The 15,038-nt window shown below is 40.4% G+C and overlaps 1 long non-coding RNA gene across 2 annotated transcripts in view; it reads left to right on the top strand.

Moving 5' to 3' along the window:
• Window positions 1–6,489: 6,489 nt before the first annotated feature.
• LOC309541777 overlaps window positions 6,490–15,038 on the top strand; it is a 40,156-nt gene continuing 31,607 nt past the window's right edge. For both annotated transcript variants that reach the window (XR_014223920.1, XR_014223921.1), the window contains exon 1: window positions 6,490–6,643. This is a non-coding gene — a long non-coding RNA (uncharacterized lncRNA). The remainder of the gene's footprint in view (window positions 6,644–15,038) is intronic.

Raw genomic sequence — 15,038 nt, forward strand, 5'->3', positions numbered from 1 at the left:
CCCATTTGCTGTCTCACACAGAGACCATTCCCTTTGTTTCCCTTAACAGCCCATCACCAGGCGATCACCTCAACACAGAAATCTAGCCTGGCTTATATTTTAACACTTGCTGAATCCAACAGTTAGACGTATCTTGCATACAGCCTACTGCCTCCCCACCAAACTCATAATAATATATAGATTTCAGGGCCCAGCAGTAAAGGCTGGGAAATACCCAGACAAAAAGGTTAATATAAAACACTTTGATCACACCAAAGCTCCGTATGAATGCTGATACAAACAAGGCTCTTGGTTCCTCAGTATAAAGTGAGATGTTTCAGAGCAGTTGTAGAGTTGCTTGTGCTATATTTCACGTTTGCCAAAGTCTTTTGTTCACAGACTTAAAGGCATCACATCACGCAAACCTGCTTTCATTTCCTGCAGAACAGCTCCAGGGTCCACAATTTGATATTGTTCAATTTTTAAGACTTGAAAGTCATCCTCCAAGTGCCCACGGAATTAAAAGCTGCCTGCAGTATACCTTGTTAATCTTGGTTCTCCCCAGCCTGCCTTAAAGCCACAGAATTGGTGGTGGTGGTTGTGAGGTCAATGTGCTTTTTAAAAAAGGCCTTTCAATAGTACTTATGCTCTCAGCATTTCAGAATAAACACAAGAATACATCTTTATAAGGCAATAAATGTAATTGCAGCTTATTGATGTATAGAGAACCTGGTTTCAAGCCAGCCATGGCTGTCCGCCATAAAGTATACCGTATACACTTTACTGTCCACTTGGCTGCATGCTGACTACAAGTAACTAATTTTTATTAGTCCTTAATTCTTGAGGCTTATGAAAGTTATTTAACCAAGCTTTAACCCAATAAACATATACACTACACTGCTTATACTAAAGAACCATTCCCTACTTTGGAAACTCAAGATTCATATCTTCTTACGGCTTGGACATGGCAGCATAGTTAAATCTTGCCTAGAAAACCCTTCCAAGTCCTGCAGGTTATTAATCTGGTTTTCAAAATCTTGATTATTTCACTTTCAACAGTCATATTTCTGAAGGGGCAACTCAAAAGGCTGTTTACACTGGAACCGTTTTATCTGTCTTTGCGTTATCCCCACATACTGTAATGGGAGAACCGAAACAGAGAGGACTTCTGAATATTTCCAGCCAGCATTTCCATAATTGGTTTATATAAATGAATTTTTGTGTTCATGAATGTCAAAGAAGTGGCATTGCAGATCATACTTCTGGGAAGCACAGAGGGAACTCCCACTCCTTTTTCCTTTATGGACACCGGGAAGGAGTGATTGTGGATGCTTCTGGGGAGAGCAGAGAGTTGTAGGGGTGGGGAGTTTGTAATCTTGTCCCCACCTTTCGATGTGAGCTGAAGTTTGGAGAGAGAGCACCAGGAGATTCCCGCACTGCAGGAGGTTGGGCTAGATGAGCTTGGGGTCCTTCCAACTGTGATTCTATGAGTGAGGGTTCTGCTACTGTCTATAAATGCAACCTTGTATATTTGGTGGGTGGGGCTGGTTGTCTCTGTTGTATTTCTGTATTTTGCATCCATTTGTTGTCATCATGGTCCCTATAGGCTTTGCCCCAAACTCGCTTGTGGACTGGAATTCAACTTCCAGTTGGAATTGTACACTTCTCTGGATTTTTCAGTGCAGTCTTGGCAAACAAAAAGTAGACAGACAAATGTGTGTGTGTGTGTGTGTGTGTGTGTGTGTGTGTGTCAGTCATACAAGATGACTTGTATACAGACAAATGCATTGAAAAGTGCCCATTTTATGTCAATAATGTTTGCTCTTTAGATGCATACTTTTTGTGCATTCTTTCAAAATTGGATTTATGGATGAGCACCAGTGAGACCAAAACTGGATGGAATGAGGCTGGTCTGTCCACCCACAGCATAGACTGCATGGTTACATAACACACAGAAGGTGCTGGTCCACTTTAGATGAGTATCACCAGCACCTGCAATTTGCAGTGATGGTTATGACCACCACACACCATGGTAGATAATCTAGCAGTCTATTCACACCTTACTCATTATTCACACATTACATAAAAGAGCTGCTCTGAGAAGGTAACAGCCACAAAGTTCAAGATGCTGTAAAACCTGGATTTGAGGAACTGGAGAAAGCATAGGAAACTGTTCTCTACCATACTAGGGTAGTATAACATAGCATTACCTGCGCTTGACTGATAGCAGCTCAGGTGGCGGTTACAAAGAAACTAGCAATGTTTGTACACGTGCCTCACAAATGAAAATATTGAGGATCCACAACTGATCTTTCACAAACATCAGGAAAAAAACAAAGTGGGCTTTTTAATACATTTAGTACATTTAAGTACATTATTCTAGAATACTAGCTTATATGGTGCTGATATCGTGTAGCAACATGTCATAAAATCTGGAAGAGAACCCACCAGCAACTATTCCACTATAAAGTACGGGAAGGCCCATAATAAGCCAAGACCAGCAGTAAACCTCTTGTTCCTTGAGCTGAAAGACAAAGATATTTATTGAATGTTGGATAACAACTCTGTTTTTGTTAACTTTTGGAGTTAGAAGGTTGGTGTATGATTTGCAGGATTTGGCAACCATTCTTGGTGATGGTTCCAAACTTACCTAAGCAGTCCAAGTTTAAACCTTATCTGAAACTTGCTTATTGTGGATAATAATGTGTGAGAGAGCATTGTAAGTTAAACTGCATGATCCAGTCATGTGTTTCATGCTATGGACACATGAGGAGCTTAAAATGTTGTGAGGTTATCTTCACCCAATATGCATTACCTGATTTGTTTTACCCTCCCACCCTAAACTCCTCTTCATTTGCACAACGGCTATCTAAACTGTACACACCTCAGCTTAACTGAGGCCTGTGCTTTCAGACTGGATGTAAGCTGGCCTGAGGGAAAACACATCACACAGGAGCATTTGTCAAGAAGCTATAGGATATAGATCAGAGGTAGGCAACCTAGGGCCCATGGGCCACAAGAGGCGCACAGGAGTCATTTAACCAGCCCACGAGCCACCCTGTGATGGCCTGGGAGTCTGATTCAGAGGCTGAACCAGAGGAATCCCAGCCGGCACAGGAGTCCCCGCCTCCAGAGCTGGCTGAGCCGGGGCAGGGCCTTGAATCTGAAGCGCCTGTGCCAGATCCTCAGGAGCAGACACCAGATGTATCCACTCTGGCTCCGGAGGGGGTTGAGGACACAGTGCCTACAGGTGAGTCTCCTCCTGGGTCCATTAACCCTCCAGCCTCTCCTGAGCTGCAGAGGCGAAGGGCAGAGAGGCGAAGGGAGCTGGTTTCTCCCAGGAGGAGTGCTCACCTTAAGGCCAGGAGAGGCGGGTCTCCTGGGGGCCGGGACCGCCCCTGGCCTCAGAGAAGATAAAGGCCAGTCAGCCCAGTCCCAGGTTGCAGGAGCAACGTCGCTGTCGTTGTCGTCGTCGAGTACCTGCTTCGGACCCTCCAGTGTTCCTGTCCCCGCCTGGCTTCCTGCTTCGGACCTCACCTCGCCCCTTGTGGACTGTTTCCAGGCTAGTGACCCAGGACTGATCTTTGACTACGATAACGGTAACCTACCCCCCGGGACCAGCACACACCCCCAAACCGAGCTGCCCGCTTGGCGAGTCTCCACGCACTGCACTAAACTGGCATAGCGCGACACGGGGACTTACTTCTGCAGTGCCAGAAATCACGTCTGTGCAGACACAGATGCCAGAAATTGCATCTGCGCAGGCACCAGAAATCGTGCACGCGCATGCACAGATGCCGGAAATTGTGTGGCTGGCATGCATATCTGTGGTATGACAAGGTTAAAGCACATAAAGTGTTTAAAAACCATATTGTCAGGAAAGCACTGTTTAATGTCTGGATAAGATACAAAGATCTGTTAGAAAATAAAACCCCGAGATGCTGTCACCAATGGAAGCAAAGGCTCAGAAAAAAACTCAATATGGAGGCCAAATGGCCGAAGTATTGGGAAATTCTGGAGCAAGAGGGAGATAGACTAAAACTGCAGAGTTTTGAAAAATTAAAAAATAGAGTGCGAGATTGGCTTCATTATTATCAAATAATGGAGGCATATAATATGGACAAAAAACTAGGCTTCCAGGTAGAAAAATCAAAATTAGAAACAGAATTGTTAGACCCTAAAGTTAAGAATTTGTCAAGAATGTATAACTTGCTGTTGAAATGGAATACTCAAGATGAAACGGTGAAATCTGCTATGATTAAAAGGGGAAAAGATGATGGACATAATATTATGATGGCTGACTGGGAACAGTTATGGACCACTGGTATGAAGTTTACGGCATGTAATGCCTTAAAAGAGAATTTAATGAAAATGATCTATAGGTGGTACATAGCACCAGTCAAGCTTGCAAAAATCTATCATTTACCTGATAAGAAATGTTGGAAATGTGGGGAGACTGAAGGTACATTCTTTCACCTTTGGTGGACATGCCCAAAGATTAAGGCATTCTGGGAGATGATTTATAATGAAATGAAAAAGGTATTTAGATATACCTTTCTGAAGAAACCAGAGGCCTTTCTCCTGGGCATGGTCGGCGAATTGGTGCCAAAGAAGGATAGAACTTTTTTCATGTATGCCACAACAGCAGCAAGAATACTCATTGCAAAGCACTGGAAGACACAAGATCTACCCACCAGGGAAGAATGGCAGATGAAGCTGATGGACTACATGGAACTGGCGGAAATGACTGGCAGAATTCGAGACCAGGGAGAAGAGTTGGTGGAAGAAGATTGGAAAAAATTTAAAGTATATTTACAAAAATATAGTAAAAGTAATTAATCTTAGAAGGATGTTGGAATGAAGTTACATGGTTTTAGCAGAAATGTTATTAAGAATTAAGTAAAAATGGGTTGTTAATGGGTCAAAGGGTAAAATTTAAGGACAGATCGGGTTAAGGTAATTTATAGAACAAAAATTGAGAAAGATGGGAAGGATTTGTTGAAACAGCTAAATTGAATTAGAATACAAAAAAGGGAGGTGTGAGGAGGTCAATGAAACAAGTAAATGAAAGATAAGGATATGGAAATACTGGATGTGTTTTTTTAAATGTTTTTGTTTTTAAATGTTTTTGTTTTGTTTTTTCCCTCATCGTTGTGCTGTATTGTTTTTTATTTTGTTTTTTATTGCTTTTTGATGTATTGTATTGTAAGTTTTTAATCTCTCTTTTTTTTCTTTCTGTAATTGTTAAACTTTTAATAAATATCATTTTTTTAAAAAAAAGAAAGAAAGAAATTGTGTCTGCACAGGCGCCGAAAATCGCGCACGGAGGGATCTCCGCTGGAGTGAACCGGCCCAGGCAAGGTAACCCTTGTTGACCCTTGATATAGATGGATTGTAGTTAATGCCATGTGTCACTTCAGACACCAGCAGTGGAGTGAACTTTAATATGTACAAGGCCTCAGAGTCCACTGGATTTTAGTGGAAGAGAGTTAAACCCTTAGAAGTCAATGGGGCATCAGAGTGTTAACTGTGGCTGGATCTTGCTCAATGATTTGTCACACTGAATAATTTTTATTTCAGCTGTCAGCTTTCCGGATGACTTCAGCTAGATGCAGGAACGTCCCTCCTTAATAGTTCTCTCTGATGATTTCTGATGAGATAAATCATTTGGCACTCTTTTAAATACAGGTTTATGGAGCACCGTGGGGAGGGCAGGGTGATTTCATTTGTTGGCTTGCCTTTTAATTAGACTAACTAATGCACCTAAGATTCCTGGAAATGGAGAAAGAGTTATGAATAAGAATGGCAATTGAACAGTTCATGTGGTAATGGTTAGATAGAGCCTCACACCAGTTCTGTGCCATTGTTCTGGACACAGTGAAGGGGATGTTAGGGCTGCTGCTGGATCCCATAGATACAGGGGGGGAATTGCTTTGGATGGGGGCTGCTTTACTTCAGCCTGCTTTGGGCCAGCTTTGCTTTGAGGCAGATCCGAGCAAGAGCCTGCCCTTGGTTTCCCAAAGCTTCAGACATCTTCCTTCCTAGGCAAGCCAATGGGAAAATAAAGACTGCATGCTCCTGAAGAATGGCTGTGTGAAGGCCGAACCCTCCCCCAGCCATTTTTCACATGCAAGTCAATGAAGAACATTTGCTTTCCTGGGAAGAGAATAATAGAATCAAGAGTTGAAAGGGACTGCAAGGGCCCTGTAGCCCAACCCCTGCAATGCAGGAATCCTGTCCACAGTTTGAGCCCTGAGTGGGCTCAAACCACCAACCTTCTGGTTTACAGCCAGATGCACTGACCCACGGGATTAGGGATTAGGAGCTGCACATCTAAAAATGGCTGCATAACAGCCCTTCCCCACTTCCTTCCCCATCTGGCGGCAACTGGATCCTTGGCAGGAATGGTGGGGTGCTGTATGCAGCTAAACAGATCTACTGCTTTTGTCGACTTTGGCAGTGGGGATGCACTTCCAAAAACATGTGTGTGGGGAGGTCCAGCCCATAGGTCCCTGGATGCTTGCTGGCAGGTGGGATTCCGTTTTCAGAGGATCCGTTATTATCTCCCAACAAGTCAGTTGAGACAGAGTGGTCAGCCATGAAGACAGCATGGAATTGGGTTGGGAATAAAACCTCTGAAAGCTGATAGTGTGAGCTCTGAAAGGTATGCTTTATTTATTCATATAGAGTGCTTATTGCCAGAATAGGCTTCTAAGTGGTTTGTGGTTTTCACAGATGCCCCAATGATTTAAAAGCTATAAATGAATCTAGAAGCTGGGACGAGCCCATTGAACTTCAGACCACTTTGGGGAAGATCTGCTTCACTTTAGAAGGCATCTGAATACCTCCAGAGTAACTAGCTTCAGTTTGGTATTTTTTATTTGACAGGGCTGCCATGCCAGATATAATATAAATTGCCTTCTGGAGTTGGGTCATCATAATACCTACTAATATTCCCGAATGTTTTTCTTTTCATTACTGATTTATTCTTTTTATGTATCAATTTGCTCTTGGGTGATGATTTGGTTTCTTTTGGCTGATCACCATACCTCTGGTCAGGCTCAATATGTGTCTCACAAATTCCCTCCACCTACATCAACAGTGCAATTTTGTACCTATTTACTCAGAAGCAGGTCCCATTGACTTCAGTGGAGATTGGTCCCAGATAAGGAATACAATTGCAAACTTAATGTACCGATTTCCCATTAAATACGGTGGTTATTAACTTCGTGATGAGGAAGCCTCATTTATTTAAATGGATATGAACATTTTTAATTTTGTCAAAGCTGAACATAAAAAGACCTTCCTTAAGGATGGATGTTCAATAAGGGAGACAGAGCAAAAGCAAAGTCTTGGCAATTGAGCCTATAAATTTATTGTCATTGGAGCTCATGCATTTTCCAATTGCTTGGATTGTTTACGAAGCTTTACTTTAATTAAAATAAAGTAATTTCTTTCTGCTAATGACTACTTCTCTTTAAAGTGTCACTGGAATTCTGAAGGAAATATACTTCTAGCAATTTAATCAAACCAATCTGTGTTCATCTAATGTTTCCATCTCGTAATTGTGGGGATATTCATAATATACCCTTGAGAAATCTGCTGTGTATGATTTATTGTTGGAAAGAGATGTATGCAGTACCGAATACATTTTGAGGTCTCCTGCCATTATCCACATGCCATATATTACTTGTGCATAGAGAGAACAAGTTGTTGTTGTTTTTTTACATGCTAGCCCTGCCTGTGCTCGTTTCTCACTGCTTTTGAAAAGTGCCCCATGCATACAAACTGTCCATGAGACTGCACCCCTGTTTTGCAAGTGTACCCGTCACATGTACAGAGCCTGTGCAGGCGTGAAGGCAGAGGTGGGGCTGTTGGGCATGGTCTAGATCTCCCAGCACGTGTGTTCACGTGGGACATGTGGGGGAAAACCAGCCTGCTCTTTTATTTTTTAGTTTCTTACAGAAATCCTAGGCATCAGCACCAGGTGAAGAGAAGTAAACACTGATAAAAGCGGATGCCCATTCTAGGGCGGGGCGGAGGCAGTCTAAAGAAATTGTGACTTATCAATAGCAACCTAGTTACCAACTACTAATAGCTATTAGCCGCACGGGTACTAAGAGAGGAATTGTTTTAGCTGAATGGGAAAAATAAATTGCAGCAACTGAAGCAGAGGAAGGAAGGAAGGATTGAATTAGCTTTGGAAGAGTGAAGATTTCTCCCAAAAAAGCTTTGATAAGTAATTCCATGTTTTGATGCTTCGGACATGAATGGCAACAGTGTGAAATGTTCTTACAGCGAAAAGTTTGGAAATAGTTCAGAAAAAGAAGCACCACAGGTCTATTCAGTATACATTGGAGGATGATTAAGTCAGCTTTCACGTCAGGAGGAAGGGGGAAATAGCAGGATATGGATAGTTGATAGATGATAGATGATAGATGATAGATAGATAGATAGATAGATAGATAGATAGATAGATAGATAGATGATAGATAGATAGATAGATAGATGATAGATAGATAGATAGATAGATAGATAGATAGATAGATAGATAGATGATAGATGATAGATAGATAGATAGATAGATAGATAGATAGATAGATAGATAGATGATAGATAGATAGATAGATAGAGATAGATAGATAGATAGATAGATAGATAGAGATAGAGATAGAGATGATAGATAGATAGATAGATGATAGATAGATAGATAGATAGATAGATAGATAGAGATAGATAGAGAGATAGAGAGTTAGATAGATAGAGAGATAGATAGATGATAGATAGATAGATCGAGATAGATAGATAGATGATAGATAGATACATAGATAGATAGATAGATAGATAGATAGATAGATAGATGATTGATAGATAGATAGATAGATAGATAGATAGATAGATAGATAGATGATAGATAGATACATAGATGATAGATAGATAGATAGATGATAGATAGATAGATAGATAGATGATAGATAGATAGAAAGAAAGATAGATGATAGATAGATGATAGATAGATAGAGATAGATAGATGATAGATAGATAGATAGATAGATAGATAGATAGATAGATGATAGATAGATAGATAGATAGATGATAGATAAGATAGATAGATAGATAGATAGATATAGATAGATAGATAGATAGATAGATAGATAGATAGATAGATAGATGATAGATGATATAAGCTCAAGGTAGCATATGTGGTCCCCCCTCCCATTTTATCCTCACAAGATCCCTGTGAAGTAAGCTGTGTGAGGCTGTCACTGACTCCAAGGTCACCCAAAGAACTTCATGGCTGAGCAGGGATTTGAACCCTGGTCTCCCAAGTCCAATCCTCGTCCAATTTTCAAACCACTGCACCCCACTCTCCTGTTTCAGGATTACTGCCTTGCTGTCTAAAGTCATTCATCATTAGGATTCATTATTTGAATATGAAAGAAATGGACATCTCTCACTGCTGAAAAATAGGCTTTCTTCCCCACCTTCATTCTCTGCTGCCAGTTCACACTGAACACTGTTTACAGGGATGTGGAACTGAATGTCTTCTGGCACAGAATTAGACCATTTTACTGGCTTCCTCTGCAGGGAACTAGTAGATACTGTGCCCTCTTAAACAGGAGATTTTGACTTTGTGACTGAAGGTAACAGTAACAGAGCGCAGACCACACCAAGCCAAATTTCAGTTGGATAGATTTTGCTTGAACCAGGTAGGTCTCGAAAGTGAGAGGGAGGGAGAAGCTGCCAGCATCCTATACCCTCCAACATCCCTCACTTCCCCCAACTGACCCTCCTTGCCCCCCCCCAATTATTTCTCCCCCTCGCCACAGAGCATTTCCTAGCAGAAGAAGGGTGAGTGTCACCACCACCACAAGACTAACAGGGCAGAGCACCCACTGTCCTGAGAAAATCCCTTAATCCCAACAAACTACTCTTGAAGGAGCACATGTGTCCGCCACCAGAGGTACCAAGCCACCCCAAACAACCCCATACACACCAATATGTATAGAATAAAATGGTAGATCTACAATATGAACAAATATTTTAATAATACAAAGATATAGATAAAGGGCTGTCAAGGAGCATGTGAAAAACATGATTGAAATGAAATGAACACATACTTCTGTCTGCAATTTTGACCTTTCCAAATCAGCATTACTTATGTATGCTATATTCTTTTCCTTTTGCCTGCATGGGTTTTCTATAGAATTCTCTGTTAGCAACAATCCCCAACTCTAATTAATGTGGTACCAGATAGCCCAAATAGACCAGGCAATCTGCTGTTAGAATTTAAAGTAATTCTGAAGTTTTTTGTCATTATGATATCAACAAGAAACTATTTGAAGCAACAGCTACACCAAATAAAATACATTTATGATTCTAAACATCAGGCAAAGATATTCTAGAATGTGCATCAGAAATCCTAGAGTGTAAATAATAAACCATGATTTGGCATGTGTTGTAAATCTAATATGCTAGGAAAAGTGTGTCAGCTTTCTAAAGAATGCATTTCTATAAATTCTCATTGGATTTCACACCTTTTCCCATTTAAAAATTGTTGGAAGGAATTGTTTGCTGATATACAGCCTTTGTTTAACATTCTATTAATATATGCAAGGGGAAACTACTTGTAATATAGAAATTAAATATACATTTTGATTTTGTTAAATTTATCTCTGCAAAAGAAAAAAAAACAAAACAAAATAGAAGTGTAAAAGAGACAGTTCTAATGAACAGTCAAAAACATCTGCCAGGGCCAAGACTTTGCAACTAATCTCCTGCACTCAAAACCATCCTGATATATGAAATTATTTTGGCAATAGGTCTCAGAAGTTTAAGAACTAAAAAGTGATTTTGTTTCCCTCCTCAGCTTTAGTTATTCAATGTGTTTAGTTTAATGGTTCTGTAGGAAGTAACTGTAACTCTGCATTGCCCTGTGTATAAGATGTTGGGGGGGGGGAATTGCTCTCTGACTAGTGAAAATGTGAAAATAATTTCTATTGATTAAGAACAGACATGTAATAGCTACTCTCTTGTGATAGGGTCACCTCCAGGCAGTTGAACAGGAAAGCTTCTCAAAACTGGATGAGAATTTATCCCACATTTTACCCAGAAACTGAACATGTAAACATTTGCATAGTCTTATGCCGATGACCACTGCTGTGAAATCAGAATCAGTGAAGATACAAAGAGTGAATTCGCAGATCACCATGGGATTGTGGTCTCATGCTGTTTTAGACTAACAAACTGGTTAGTAATAACCATGGTTAGCTGAAAGAAATCAAACTTGTACGCACCCTCAGTTTGAATTAGCTGTAAAAAATGCAAGTGTTAGTCCAATGTTCACAACCCTGCTTGCCAAAACCTGTCTTTTATTTTCTCCAAATCAGATTATTATTTGTTTACTTGACTTTTGTTACCTTGCTTGCAGCAAACCTCTCCCATTCTCTGGAGGTCATTTTGCTGTCTATTAAGTTCCATGACCCGGTATTTAAAAAGTGAGTCTTTATTATTATTTAGAGCAACAGATACATTGTTTCTCTGCTTGCTTTGGCCACACAGTCTCTAATCAGTTTGTTTAATTTTCTGGGTTTTCCCCTGAAGAAGAGAGGTATTCTTATCATTTGCCAGATGTAAACAGGAGAGGCCAAATACCTTAAGAGGGTGCCAATGTTTCATTGAAAATAGTCAGATACTGAGGGTAAAGAGATACTTGTATATCAGTCTGACCTTTCTGGTTGAGTTCACATATGGAAAATGACTGACATTTGGACTGACTTTCTTGTGTGCATAAATATGTGATTTGATGAGGATTTGTAAGTGAGCTGATGAGGAGAGAGAAAATCCTCACAATTCATTTTCCACACTGAAATATCTATGCTTTAGTTTTAAACGGCTTCAGTTTTTTCAGCTGACCAATATCTTTTATACTTAGTTATTAGAACCACCTTTTCCCTCAGTTAAATTACTTGTGAGTACTGTGGTACCCCGGGTTACATACACTTCAGGTTACAGACTCCGCTAACCCAGAAATAGTACCTCGGGTTAAGAACTTTGCTTCAGGATGAGAACAGAAATCGTGCTCCGGCGGCGCGGCAGCATTAGCTAAAGTGGTACCTCAGGTTAAGAACAGTTTCAGGTTAAGAGCAGACCTCCAGAACAAATTAAGTTCTTAACCCAAGGTACCACTGTATATATTTTGTAAGTAATTTGATGAAGAGGGGAAGAAATCCTCACAATTCATTTTCCACACCTATGCTTTAGTTTTAAATGGTTTCCATTTCTTCAGGTGTCCAACAGCTTGATGATTAGAACCATCCTTTGTCTCAATTAAATGACTTGTGAATGAAGTTCTTTATGAATTTTTGCATTTAATTCAGCGGCTACCAGCCCAGGACATTAGAAGCTGCCTTAGACCAAGTCAGACCCGTATTGTCTTCACTAACTGGCAATGGCTATCCAGGGTTTCAGGCAGGGAGCGCTCCCAGCCCTACAGGGAGATAGCAGTAGACTATCTACCAATGAGCTGTGGCCCTTCCCCTCTAGTCACATGAAACAGAGCTGTAACTGCTTTTGTTAGCAAGATATGTTGCTCCACAAGTTTCAAGGAAGCCAGAAAATCAGAGCTACCTTTCCTATTGGGCTTATTGGCGCGTTGCGCCAGGATGCCAGCCTCTCAGGGGCCCCCCCAGCAAGTGGCGGAGCTGCACCGCAGCCTCCCCTTTCCCTGCACGCCAGCTAGCTGCACCCCGTTAACCATATGGCTGGCGGGTGTGCAGCTTCCTTCCCAAGCCCCTATGGGAGGAAAGCAATCCCTGCAGAGGCTTAGGAAAAGGTCAACAACTGTGTGTGTGCTGGAAGGATCTTTGCACCACAGCGCCAGATATGCTTAAGACGGCCTGCAGAAAATGTACCAATGGAGAACTTCAGCTACCCTGAGGCTGACTGGGTGAGAGACTCCGCTAAGCATGGAATCTCCAGCAACTTGCCGACATGAATTGCTGACAGCTTCCTCTTTCAAAAGGCAGAGGAAGGAACAAGGAGATTGGCTCTCCTTGACATAATTTATCTCCCTAGCACCTTCTTTATAGTTTGGGAACTCAGGTGAATTCTGCGTTTTGGTTTTAATGGCAGACACCAAGTCTAAGGATGCAGAAATATAGCCAAGTAGTAGCCAGCAAAACCAGGTCATAAATATTCAAGGGAACGTGAATTTTGAATCAAAATTGTCTACATTTTAAACTATTCCTACCTCTCTTCTTTATATTCTTATTTTAAAAGGCATACTTTGTACGCAAACTTAATGACATTTTGTGAAGTTCTTTGCATTTGGGGAATAAGTTTCTTTGCTCCTTTAAAGCGATCCAATTCATGAGAATTACCTTGTTTTAATACTCCTTTAGGAAGAAACTCTGCATGACTGAGGGCTGCAGATGAAACAGCCTTTTTTTCTCTAGTAATTGTGTGAGTGTGCCCTGCTTGCCATAATATAATAAATATCTATTAACTCCTGCATGTTTAGAAAATAAGATCAATTTAATAACATTAAGAGACAAATAAGTAAACATTAGCAATTTATTAATATTAAGAGAGCCCTGGGATTTCAGTGTCAAAGATAAATGTACAAGATTGCATTTGTGGAGCTATTCTACCAGCAAAACCTATTGTAAGGCTAATTGCATTCCAAATGTTTATTGAAAACATATACTGTAAATATTGAATTTTAGCAAGCCCGCTTCAGAATGGTATCTGTTAACTGTCAATGAAGGGTCTCTTTTGCAAACAACCAGCCAGTGGAATTTCCTATGCAATTACTGGCAAGCTGTATATTAGACATGCTCAGACTGTGACCGATTCAACCCGCTTACTCTTTACAGATGTAGGCTGCTCCTCATTTTTAACTGACAACGTTGCACAGAAGTACAGCATTGTTGGTTTTTTAAATTTAGGTTTAAAAACCGAAATTCTACACAGGGATGTGTGGTGCAGTGTGATGTTAAGGCTCTAGTTAATAATGTTAAGAGACAAATGTATTCCTGCCCACTGCTTCAACTAAGCTTAGCACTTAGTATCACCTTGATGTCCTATGAAGTGGTCTAGACATAGCTGTCAACTTTTCCCTTTTCTTGCGACGAATCCTATTTGGAATAAGGGAATTTCCCTTAAAAAACAGGAAATGTTGACAGCTATGGGTACAGAGAATTTTACCACACACCCTTACTGGATTGGAAATGGGGGAGAAGAGAAGGCATTAAAAAAATCTCCTTGCCATTTGATAAAAGAAATGACCAACATACCTAGTTATAATTATGATGTCAGTTTCATAAATGCAAGTTATTAGTTGCAGACTTCTGTATCAATCTCCAGTGGTCAGGACATATGTGTCATCACAACAAAAGTCCAAAATTTCAACAGTTCTTTCACAGAACTGTTATTAATATTGTTTTGGCCCTTACAATTTCCATAGAAATCTCATCAAACAGTTCCCAGAAATGCTGAGAATCCCAGCTAAAGAAATTGCTCAATTTCCTCTGAATAGATAAGGTTTTGATTTGGATAAAGTATTCTGTTGCTAGAAGGTTGGAAATGGTGCATCTTTTGACAAGTGTTTTTAGTAGAGACGTTTGACTTATGCAAAGCTGATGAAAGGAAGAGGAAGAAATAGGTATCTGTTCATCTGTTGACTCAGGCAAATAATAACTTAACCTGAAACAAAGGAAATGGACATGTGGATGGCAATGCAGTAGAAAAAGGCAGAGTAAGAATCTTCTGGAATCAATAGAAAATCAGAATGCTTTTAATAAAGCCATTGCTTTCTCCCTAAATACAACTGGTGTCAGCAGATTTATATTCAGGGTTGAAGAGAGAGAGAATGTTTTAAAGATTTGGCTGGAAAGAAACCAGCCTCCGATATCTCCAAGATAGGAGACGCTATCTGCCTCCCCAAGACTTGTTCATTTCCATAAACATCTATATATGTTCTCATTGGTTGAATATTTCTAATAGAATAAAATAAAAATTATTAAACAACTCTGCTATCCACCCAATGAGACTAGATG

This window comes from Podarcis vaucheri (genome assembly GCF_965113315.1).
Source record: "Podarcis vaucheri genome assembly, chromosome: 10".
Classification (NCBI taxonomy): domain Eukaryota; kingdom Metazoa; phylum Chordata; class Lepidosauria; order Squamata; family Lacertidae; genus Podarcis; species Podarcis vaucheri.